A 12,457-nucleotide genomic window follows, 5' to 3' on the forward strand; every position below is an offset into this window, starting at 1 on the left:
TGTGGGCTTTATTAATGCAAAATAATTCTCTCGTCCTCTTATCTCCTGACATCACTTTCCTCTCCTGTTTAATGGTGGAAAGCAATGAAGACATACTATAGATAAAGTATGTGTCAGATAATCGTGGTAGCTACCAGGCAGCCAGATCATCAGACCCTTCACAGAAGGAAACAGAATTACTGATATGAGAAGGCTGTCAGATGAAGATGCTTTGTCAAGAAGAATCAAAACGGGATCTTACAGGTTAAGAAGAAAGATAGCTGATGAAAATGTACACTAGAGAACATCCATAAGCCTGCTGAGGATTATAAATAAACAACAAACAAATAATGAAACCCAATGTCAAGATTTATGTATACATTGCAATCAGGTCTATGATGCCTACATATGAGGTGATACTGCAATACTGTTTTATTTCCATCATTTATTTCCTTGGTTTTGTTTTTCACATAGATAAAACCCTTTTTTTAACTTTTAGCACCAAAGATATATTTAATATTGTCTGTTACTAAAGAAAGAGTTTTCTGGATAAAAATATGGCAACTGAATACTAAATTCCATATTTAAGTCCTCAGAAATCAGAAAATTCTAAAATAAAGACTGCTACTTAGGTAGTGGTACTAAGTCCATGAATTTCAATTAACCAAGTACAAAATACCCTATTTTAAAAACATGGATTTTGATACACGATATACACACACATTATAAACAAAGTATCTGTTCTGGTGTGCAACGAAATGTTAAGGTTTCCAATGAGTTTGGTCTAGATAACAACCATATTTTTATAAATATTACCACTTTGATATTTTCACAGATATTTCAGAATCAAGGTCCTTTGGTAAGTGTGCCTTGTCATGTACTACTTTATTCAGTCCTCATTTTTATGCTATTTATTCATAAATACTACAATTGTATAAAGTACACAGTGAAAAATAGTTTTAGCGCAGTTAAGATTTTTACATAGCATTAAAAGTGTAATGGGGTCTGCCAGGCAGGTTTTTCTCCATAAGTTACTAGGAAATGTATTACTGAAGAGACTAACAAGTGATCTAATGGTTGCTAAAGTTTCTTAAGAAAAGGCTGGTGTCTCCATACCCATGCACAGAGTGTAAACAACTACAGAGTTAATGCTTCAATTAACTCCCACTCTGAGAAGCCATTGTTATTACATTCCAGAGAAATATGGATATGTATCGAGAGTAAGGGGATTAAATTATATATAGGTATAGATACAGATACAGATATTTATCTATAGCTCAGCTTCTGTGCATAAATAGAATGACTTAAGTCTTCAAAGGAAAATGACAGGTGGCATTAGTGAAGCATGTATCCCACTAAATGTTGCTATGAAATAAAACTTGATGAGCTGCTTGTGATTGTTCAGTAAACCAGACTAGAAGACAACTATTTAAGTTAAGAGGGAACACATAAGAAGAGTGTATAAACTCATTGTATAAACTTGTAGGTTTCATGAATAAACACATTATCTGTTCTGACCCCAGTTAAATACTATTAAGGTAATTAAGACAAAATTGGAAGTATATTTTTTAATCCATTCACTGAAGAGAATTATTAATCAGTTTATGTTTGGGAATTATTTTATTTGCTTTAGGTTGTTGGGAACAACTTTTAATTTAAAAAATTCTATTTATTTTTGCAAGAAACTTTTCTGCCAACAAAAATATACAGAACACCCACAAGTTTCTCTGTTTCTTTTTCACACTAGCTGTCACATATGTAAGAAGAAAATAAATAGATAAAGAACTGGTCAGGTTATACAACTGAGTACAAAAAGGGAACTTTGAAGGAAGGACACATTGTTTAGAAATTATCTTGATGGAAGCAACAAATCTAAAATCATCTGTGAAGATTGTATCAATGACACAAATATACTTCAATTAAAAAACAAAACAAAACAAACAAACAAAAAAAACCAAAACAAACCTGTCTGTCTCCTGTGTTCAGAGTGGATCTGTTCTTTCTTCTGAGAAGGTCAATAAATATCCACTGCTTTCAGAGCCTGAAGGAAACTATTCCCCCTAGTGAAGAAGCAGAATCTCTTATCATACACCTGTGTACAAGCAGGCATCCACATTTTAATAACCCAAAGTTATGTGAAGTCTTCTCATAGAAGTCACTCAGTCACCCAAACTCCACAGATGCCAACTGCAGACAATTATACTGGTCCTTGCATCTCATTACTAGGAGGGCAGATGTGTTAGTAATTATGAGGGTTTTCATTTTTGCAGTGTATCAGGCCAAAAATAACAGATTGTAGTTCTGAAATCCTGCCTTTTGGATTTATTTGCCACTTGATGGATAGCAAAAAAAAAACAACAAACCCAGGCTGGTGGATGGAGTCTGCACAGTGACTCTAAGGTGTGTTGGGTGCCTGGGGCTCTTCTCCTGCAGAAAACACCTGCAGGTGCTCTGTTTGCCAAGGGTGAAAAGCAGAAGTGCTGCACAAGTGCCACCAGCTCCTCATGTCCCATTACTGTACACAAATGTGTCACCTCCTCAGAGAACCACAAGCCCAGGGATCAGTAGGTTGCTGCCCAAACTGAAAGGGCAACAAATTTTCACTAAAAGGTCAAGAGATAACTCTGATAATCTTCCCTCTGCTTTAGTGAGTTTCACCAATAAATTTCCTTTACCTTTTTTTTTCCTGATATCACACACAAAAATTACATTTATGCTTGTATACTTGAACTAATGAGATCATAGAGTCATAGAACTGTTTGTGTTAGAAGAGGCCTTAGAGAACATTCAGTCCCAACGCCCCTGCATGGGCAGGGACACCTCTCTCAAAACTAGGTTGCTCAAAGCCTCATCCAAACTGGCCTTGAACACTTCCAGGAAGGGGGCATCCACAACTGTCCTGGGCAACATGGGCCAGTGTCTCAACACTCTCACAGGAAATAATTTCTTCCTACTATCTAATCTAAATCTACCCTCTTCATCAGGAAACCATCCCCACCCCATATCCTATTACTACATGTCCTTGTAAAAAGTCCCTCCCCAGCTTTCCTGTAGTCCCTTCAGATACTGGAAGGCTACTATAAGGACTCCCTGAAGCCTCCTCTTCTCCAGACTGAGTAACCCCAACTCTCTCAGCCTGTCTTCATAGGAGAGGTGCTCCAGCTCTCTGAACATGTTTGTGACCCTCCTTTGGACTCCCTCTAACAGCTCCATGCCCTTCTTGCTTTGAAGGCCCTAGAGATCAGCTAAAGAGGTCACCTACAGTGTGAGCTTGGAGGAACCAGCTGAAGAGATTTGCAGCATCTACAACATGACAAAAATTATAGGAGGCTGGGTAGATATCCCTTAGGAAATATTTAGTTATAGCTGATCCTGCTGAGGAAGTGGGCAGATGAACTCTTGAGATTATTTTCTGTCATGTTTTCTAAGATTTTGGGAAATCTAATGACAACATCTGTTTCTCACTAACAATGGATATTTGGACTGCAGAAGAGCAGTGAACAGCCTAAAAGAAAAGATATAATCACTTTTGACTGATATGTCTACTGAAAACCCAATCTGTAACTCTTTCTCAGTGAACATTTTCTTTACATTTTAGCTACATTTTATTTTTAAAATTCAATTCACTCGAGTTTAAGTAGCTCACATTCTAGGTTTGTAAATAGCTTGTCTGGTAAATGCAGGAGAGATGCTGGCAGCAAGCACCCACCTTCAATGTTTTGATTAGTTCTGCTTGGCTTGTATCATCAGTTGACTGAATGTACGATTGTGCACATTAAATACAGTAATGTATTTATGGCTACTTGGCAATTATTTAACCACTACATTGTACCCCAAACCTCTTTTTCCCAGATAAATAAAATAAATCCATCATTATCCATCCAAAGAAAGACACTATTATTATTATTCAATACATATAATTCACAGAAAGACATAATAACAGACTTTAAATATGCTTCAAGTTGAACTTGTAAATGGACATCCTGCTGTGGAAAGAACTCCATACAGACATTTTATGCTGGTTTTCAGGAGGTATTGTTGTGTAAAAGTGCTCGAAGTCTGTTGAATCTGTAGATGTTCTGAGTCACTAAATCAGGCCTCACTTACTGTCACACCAATAAAGGAGAGAATGAATTCTCTGAATTTCCCTGGAAAGGATGCAGAGCTATTCAGTTATTCATCAGATGCTGAGGGCTTTTTTCAAGCAGTGGATACAGTTCCTCAAGATTGCGGGGTGGAGGGAGGCAGATCCCAAGTTGAGGCAACCAGAACATGACTTTTAGTGTTTCTCTGTGCTGAAATAATGTAAAGAAAAAGATTACTAAAATTTAATATTTTTATGATGTGTACCAATCCACAGGATGGCACGAAGACGTGGAACAAAAGGTCTTTAAAGGTCTCTTCCAGCCCAAACCATTCTGTGATTCTATGATTTCTGATGTATCTTCACAATTTTTCTGAGATCCTTTGCAAATAAACCCTCAGCATCAGTCCTGCAAGTGTGCTGGTTCTAAGAAACTAGGCACGCAGGGATAGTGACACTGTGTTACAGAGGCACTTGATTTCTACCTGAGCTGCAGTGCTTGCCTCTGAGGTCTCTGATCACTAAATGAAGAGAGGGAGGAAGCCTCTCCAAAACCAGGAAATCAGTTTGGAGCCTGGAAAGACTGATATCATAAAGTAAGATAATGTGTTTGGTCCTGCCTCTCTCTTGCTTTCTTTCATGCTTCCTTGTGTTCCCAGGCCCATAATTAAAACATTAGTTGAGATAGCTTGGGGTTTCACAGAGTACTACTCCAAATGCAGAAACTATTTTCTATGAGCTGTGTTGACTTTTAATTCAAAATAACTTAGTGCTGAAAGGACTATTCATTCTCCACATGAGATTAAACTTACCTGGTCCATATTTAATCTGCCTACTGAGTTTATTAGGATTTAATAAAAAATCAGAATTAATTTAATTTTATTAGAATTGACAAGAAAAGTGTCTAAAACTTCCTTACCCTTCCTTTAGAACCATTCTGAAAAAAAAAAAAATTCAAAATATTCATGAAATACAAAAAAATATGCTCGTCATTTTTTAATAATCTGATAAAATATATTGCTCTTCAAAATACTTTGAAGGAGCTGTAGCAGCTGCTGCTCGGTGACTTTGTAAAGGTGGGCTCCCAGGTTGTGCACAGGCTTGTTGAAGACAAGCAGACGGTACCTGAACTTTGCAATTCTCCTTGTGTGTATTTGCCTACAGGACTGGCTCTGTCTCTCATGTCTTCAAGAAATGCAACTGTTCCAGAGGAAAGAACGTATTTTTTCAGTTTATCACTGTTGCTTGAAACTTCAGAATCTGGCAGCAATATGAAAAAACATCTCACTGTTTGTCAGTGTTCATTTCAATATTTTCTTGGAGATGTGGCAGTAATTTGCAATCAGACAGCTCAGTGCACTTGGAAATACTTAATTTCTAGAAAGTGGAAGTTCTGGGCTCCTGTGGAGTCCCAAAGCCTGAAGTTAATATATAGGCCCCAACCTTGCTTTCATTTAAGTCACTGGCAAAATTCCCGTTGACTTCAAGTGAAGCAGGATTGGCCTGGTTTCAAAGAAGAAGTATTATTAGGTTTAACATTTTAAACCCGCAAACAAGAAATAGTCTTAACATCATTGTGATTGAGCATTTTATTCTCAAATGCATTTGACAGTGTATTCAAACAAAGAAATGTTGCTTATCTTTTAAACTTCCAAATTACTGGTTTGAGCAAAGTGGGAGCTGCTTTCAATTAAATAACGCAACGAAAATTATCAAGACTGAATTGCATTTGGCAGAAGAAAATACTGTATTTATCTCATTGTAGTGCATTCAGTGGTTATGGCTGCAAAGCCTTCAAGCAAGTATCATAAATCCACATGATGTCTTTGCATGTTGTAGCAGATTTTTCATTTGGGTCTCAGTGTTAACTGAAAGATGTGTTAAAACTCATTAAATTAGGCAACTTCCAGTCAGCCACCCATCTGAGAAGCCTCAGAAGTGCTTACAATGAGGTTTGGGATAAAGCTACACACCAGAAATTGGGTCCAGATATGTACACTACAGAGGAGAAAACCACATGAAGTGCAACTGAAATGTCCTACAACAGGCCAACCAAAACCTCTTTGGAGGTTCTGACATCACAATTGTGAAAGGAATTCAGGTTTAGAGACATAAATGTAAACTCCCAAGCTAAAAATATTGCCAGGATGAAAGGCTGCTCTAACCAGCTCAGTCTGGCACTCCTGAGTATCAGAATTCCTTAGCCATTGTCCTACCTATTGTAACCTGGGCAGGGTGGCCTACTCCTCAGTTGCACAAGCAGTGATACCTCCTTGTGGACAGTGTGCTAATGAAAGAGCAAAAGAGACACGCACCAAGTGCTCCTGGGGACAGTGAACTGAATCCTGTTGTGGGTATTGTTCAGCAGGAGTGAGGAGCAGGCTGCAGGCTTCTCAAACCCTGTTTGAAGGCTCCTCTGGAAGCTGTGCTGCTCTGAGTGAGGCTCACATGGAGACTCGAGAGGTGTGGGACTGTACAGCTTGGTCCATGCTGGCAGCAAACAGTAACAGTACAAGGAACGGCTGGACTAGACCAGATGTGCCTGGTTGGTATCTTTCAAAACAGGAATCTCAGAAGCAATGTCTCCACCAAAGTGTCCAGTGGAGCCTCTGTGTCAGCTTATCCAGTGGTTTTGGCTGTAAAGGTCTTGCTCAGGTACAGCTGGGCACAGAGAGCCCTGTATCCAGAGGATACTTTCACTCCCTATGCCAGCATACTGGGATCAGTGAATGAATGGGCTTCTGAGAGGACAGATACAGTCAGGCTCTAACAACAAAAAATGCTAATGTTTGAGCTGAGCTCTTTCTCTATGCCATAGAGGTTGACTGGGGTTTTTTTGCTCTGTTGTATATACATATGTAGAAGACTTGTATTATGGTTTTTATTTCTTTTTATATTATTCTAATAAAGGAAACAGAGAGGATTCAAAGACAGCCAAGAATGAGGATGTAATATCCTAGCTTCTCGGAGCAAAGGGATTTCCAAGAACCTATCATGAGAAGCTTCCAACATCAGCTAATCCACTGCATGGGACAGTGTGACCAGGGACTTGTTCTGCCAAGAGTTCCAAATTACCTCTCTATCTTCTCTCACAGACACAGACTTTGAAGAGTGACTTCCCTCTCTCAGAGTAAGTCATCAAGGCACCTCATCTGTCACACGTCTGCCAGAGGCTCCAGCACTCCTGGACAGGTACTTAACATTGGCCAGAAGAGTATGGAAAAAGTACCCAGGATTTGCTTGTTTGCCATGAGGAATAAGTAACAAAAGTGTTTGGTTTATAATTGGCTGCTCAATAAACAAAATTACTGCAACATTCAAGCTTCCTACCACTTGCATGCTGAGTTCAAAGTGAAAGGATTAAGCAGCTTGTGATAGGTCTAGTAACTGAAAAAGTGAATGAACCCTATTACATTACCAGCTGAAAGAACCTGATTATAATTATGATTCATCCACCACTTTCTACTACAGCAATTGCAAATGTTGTGAGTACTGTAACTGAAGGAAAACTATTTTGTCAATTTTTATATTGACAAGGCCATTCAAACAAATGATAACCGCAATTTACCATATATCCAAAATAACTGTTCTCTGCAGATTTCAACATAGAACAGTCAGTCTTTTTTTAATCCATCTAATTTAATGTTTGTTTATCATAATGCAGAGAGGACAGATAATCAGTACACAGGTTGTTTTAGAAAGTTAATAACTCTTGAGTTATTAGATGAGACTTTGTACCTAAACAAACACAGGGACATAAATGTGTCAACTAGTCACAGTCAGTTCTAGAAAGGAATCGCAACCACATAACTCAGTTTATCCGTGGAAGATAAAACTCCTGTAAAGGGTAATTTTCATTTCAGGGTGAGATGACAAATAATTCATTTTAAAATATTTGTAAAGGCTTGATCCTCTTCCTCTGAATGGGGTGGTTTGTCACTGAACCAGACACTGAATCATCAGAGTCAGATCATTAATGTTGCCTGAAAACAATTAAGGCAGAATGCATGTCCCCAGATATTTCACTATATTATACACTTTCAGAATATACATTTTGTAGTACACTTGTGGCTTCCTAGAAATATTCAATGCCTGTAGTAAGGGGAAAAAATGCTGGAAGGAAATCGATCCAGTTTTACTGTTAAAAATGTATACTTTCCTGTTGACATAGGATATAACCACTAGGTAATCTTAGACATTTTTCTTTGAGACAATTACAGATCTTTCTCTAAAACATCAACTTTAAATGCTGTCTTGTTATCTACAGCTGATGCTCTTACCATTCCTTTTTATAGCAACCATTTTTCAAACATTTTTTGAGTTGGTGCCTCAGTCTGCTGGCCATTGTCTCTTCAAACACTCTTTATTCTGGATGGTGCCAAAATTGCTGGCTATCACAGATCTAGAAGATTAATTACTGCAATGAAAAATATTCAGCCATCAAAATGGCTGCTGTCTTTGCAAGATACTGCATTAAAGTGTGGACATGGCCTAGCCTAGATATTCCCAGTATTAGCAATGTATTAAAGAAATCAGAAATGCATTTACCATTTAATGTGTTAAAAGACTCAAGAACCTTCGGGATAAACGTATCAGAAAATACAGTGTATAACTTCCTTGCCTCTCTCTGTGTATTATCTTTTTCATGAACTTTGTTTACAATGAAATTTCCTTTTTCTATACAGAAGTTATGCTACCTCTGCTGGTAAATCAGGCTACTTTAATCTGTTTATGTGTTGATCTAGCAAAAGTGTTCTTGGTACATCCTCTGGTGGCAACATTTGGAAACATCAGTTAGGTGTGCAAAGAACTGACTTCTCCAGTTTCTGTCTTAGTGTATTAGAGCTGCCTTTTCCCTGTTTAGGCAGAGGAGATCTGGTGGGCAAGAGTGTCCAGAAGGAGCATTTGGGAAGCAGAAGACCACCTCCACCCCAGGCTGGGCTGCCATTCACGAGGGCTGTCCACTGCACAAATTCAGATGGCTGGTGGCACAATCACACCACAGCCCTTTGTTCACACCCCTCCATGCCAACCTTCTGCCTCAAACTAATACTTTTCTGTGGAACAGAAGTGAAGCTGTACAAGTCTTGCTTGTGGTTTGTTTTCCCCAGAGCATGTGTTACATGCAAGGCCCTCAGGGCAGGCACAGACAGCAAAGCCCCACACCAGAGGGAAGCAATGTAGATGGGAATATACTCCTGGCTCTCTGTATTTAATGCAAACAGGAGAAAGTAAGAACTACTGAAGCAATTTTCCGCTACAATGGATGAGCCTGACTGAACAGAAGGTGACAGTCTGGCTGTTGAGGAGCAGCAGAGTGAGGTCCCTTAACCTCTCCCTGTTTCTTCTTCCCAGGCAGCCCAGACACTGCTTCTCCTCAGCACTGGAAGTCAGTGAGCAGGACAATGCCACAAATTAATAATGTGCACAAGGAATGAATAAAGAGCTATGAAATAGGTGTGAAATTGTATTAATTTTAAAATGGCTAACACATGATAATGTGAGGAGCATGTATAAAAAGCTCCTTTTCTAAACAGGAGGTTTTCTCTTTTACCCAAAAGATAGCTTTTCTTCTTCTTTTAACCTTTTAAATTCAGGAGATGGGTAATATACAACATGTTTTACTGTACTACTTTTCACTCTAACAGGGAAGGGAGATTAGTTACTACTTAATCAGCTGCTTTGTTCCCAAGACATGTTGATGAGGCCTATGAAATTAAACCGTGCAGATTTCTCAGTCTTGGAAAGTGGATTGTGCTGTTGGGTGAATTTCTGTCCTAGGGGATGAGCCCTGGGAAGGAGGCAGAGAGGACCAGAGAGAGACGTATCATCAACCACCAGGAAGTGGTGCCAGGTGGGATCAGTAGCATCTCGTCATCACATGCACCTCAGTCCTCCAGTGGGATGCTGGCTTCTCTGTACCATATATATTACAGACTAAACAAAAGTGCCCAGTGCAGAAAATAGCAGAGGTTGGCAACAGAATTTCTTCAGAGGACTCTGCCTGAGTCCTGTCTCTATTCCCACGCTGGTGCCCGATGCCAGGACAGGGGCTGCCCCAGTGCCCCTGGCTGCTCCTGGCTGAGGTGCTGGGATAGGACGGGCTGCCAGGCCCTCTCCTGTATCCCCAGGGAGCCCCCAGTCCTCATAGTGCCCTGCTACACTACCATTTCCATACCTTGAAGGATTCAAAAGGGACGGGGGCAAGCTAGGGGCACATGGTCACTGAAGCTGCGTGTGGTTAGCCCAGAGGAAAAGCTTTCTAAGGAGACAAGGAAGGCTCACTTGGGAGGCTCCTTAAAGCAAGTTACACAGATAATCATCAGCCATGCTTGCCTATTGCTAGGATAGAACCAGACAGGGTAGTTCAAAGATGCTGCTGTTTTGACAGCAGCAACAGGCTCAGGTGTGACAAAGGGAGACCTCTGGGAGCAATTGCTCTTGTTAAGCTCTCTTGAAGGTGCATCATCAGACTTCACCCAAGTAGAATGAATCACTGTTTTGCCTACCCCTTTAGAACCCTGCTACAGTGGCCAAGGAGGGATCAAGCACTTTCATTAAGTCCTTCCTGCTACTGAGCCCATCCAATTCCGGCCATATCAGCCACCTCTTTTTCAAGAGATTGACTCCATGGCACTGATGCCATTTTGTAGTAACTTGAACTATCAATAAGTAGTGCCTGCAAACCTAATATTTAATTATTTGAGTATTTAGGTATTTTTACAAATATTTATTCAAGGTGCATTATTATAAGGGCAAACTATTAGATACTCTGGGTACTAGAGTGTCTTACTACAGCTCTGGCAAGAGGAAAACTTGTGCATGCATATAACAAGCAGGATAGGCAGACAATAAATTGTTTCCAGGCCATCTCCTACTGTTCAGAGATGTACTCCTGATGTACTATGTAAGAAACAGGTCCTGAACAGAATTTTAAAGAAGTGAAGCATTTGGACCATTCCTATTGATTCTGCAGTACCTGGAAAACAGGAAATAAAAAGTCATTTCTTGTTTAAAAACTCATATCCTGGAGATCTGTTAGTCACAAAAAAGAGAACAGAACCCTTTGTCCTGCAGCTGGAGGAAGTGAAGTTACTAACAGGAGTAAGAAAAAGTGGAAACTTGTTTCTGTCAGGTGATGCCTGAATGTGCACAGAGGTAATCTATTTACTAGATTACAAAGGTGACTCAGTCACTTTTGGAGAAAAGCTACGTTGGCTAAATCAAATCCTTATACTATCAGATCAAGGGATCTCCTTAAGCACTGAAGTGCGTAGAGAGGGTTAAATATTTTTCCCAAGAAGCGCATAAACTCATTTATATGTCATCAATCCCTCATTTTACCTAAAAATCTTAGAAGTAAAAAGATCTTTGTCACTCCCAGTGCATGCACAAAGAGATTCCTGTGGAAGTGGTCAACACCCATTTTTGGCTCTTCACCTAAGATCCATCACCTGATTGCAGTGACAGGGAAGATTCTGGATTTATATTGATTAATTTGTGTTCTGTCTGTTTTCCTTCTCATCTCGCTCAACTGCCCTCCTAATTGTATACCTAATCTGCAGGTGTACACATGATCAGCGACAACTTTTATCACATAAAGTTCAGAGTTCAGCATCAGTTCTGGCTTTGCAGGGGTGGAGGAGCTTTTCCTCAGCTTTCTCTCTTTTGCAGTCTAAGGGGCTGGTGGTGCTCTCTGAGACTGCATCTCCATCCTAAGACATGAGCCCTGGATGTGCCAAGCCTCCTAACCCCTTGCAAGACTGGTCTGCCTCCAATGGTGAAATGCAGATCTCAGCTGGCAAGCAGCATGCAAGGTTGTGCCACTCAGTGTGGCAACCATCAGCCACGGCTGCCTCTTATCATAGAATCGTAGAAGGTTTTTGGTTGGAAGGGACCTTAAAGATCATCTAGTTCCAATCCCCCTGCATAAGCAGGGACACCTCCCACTACACGAGATTGCTCAAAGCCCTGTCCTACCCAGCCTTGAACACTTCCAGGGAGGGAGCATCCACAGCTTCCCTGGGCAACCTGTGCCAGTGTCTCACCACCCTCACACTAAATAATTTCTTCCTAATATCCACAGCTGGTGCCTTACCTTAAGCTACAGGCACCAGCCAGATATAGGAGGCAGCACTGGCAGCCCCCCTCTCACTGCCAGGCTGACTCTGGCAGCCACACCTCTCAGCTTGTCACACTGCAATGGCAGAGGAACACTATCACAAACAGGTTGAATGTGGGCAGCTGCCTCTCTCTGATAAAACCAGTGCTTGCCTAAGCTTCTCTTTTTATTCTGCTGGTGGCTATTTGATTGGCAGCATCAGGGGAGCAGAGGGCTGCTAAGCCGAGCCAAGCTGCATGCACACTCGCTCTCTGCCCCATCTTTGCTGGCAG

Source organism: Apus apus, chromosome 2, assembly GCF_020740795.1.
Source record: "Apus apus isolate bApuApu2 chromosome 2, bApuApu2.pri.cur, whole genome shotgun sequence".
Taxonomy (NCBI): domain Eukaryota; kingdom Metazoa; phylum Chordata; class Aves; order Apodiformes; family Apodidae; genus Apus; species Apus apus.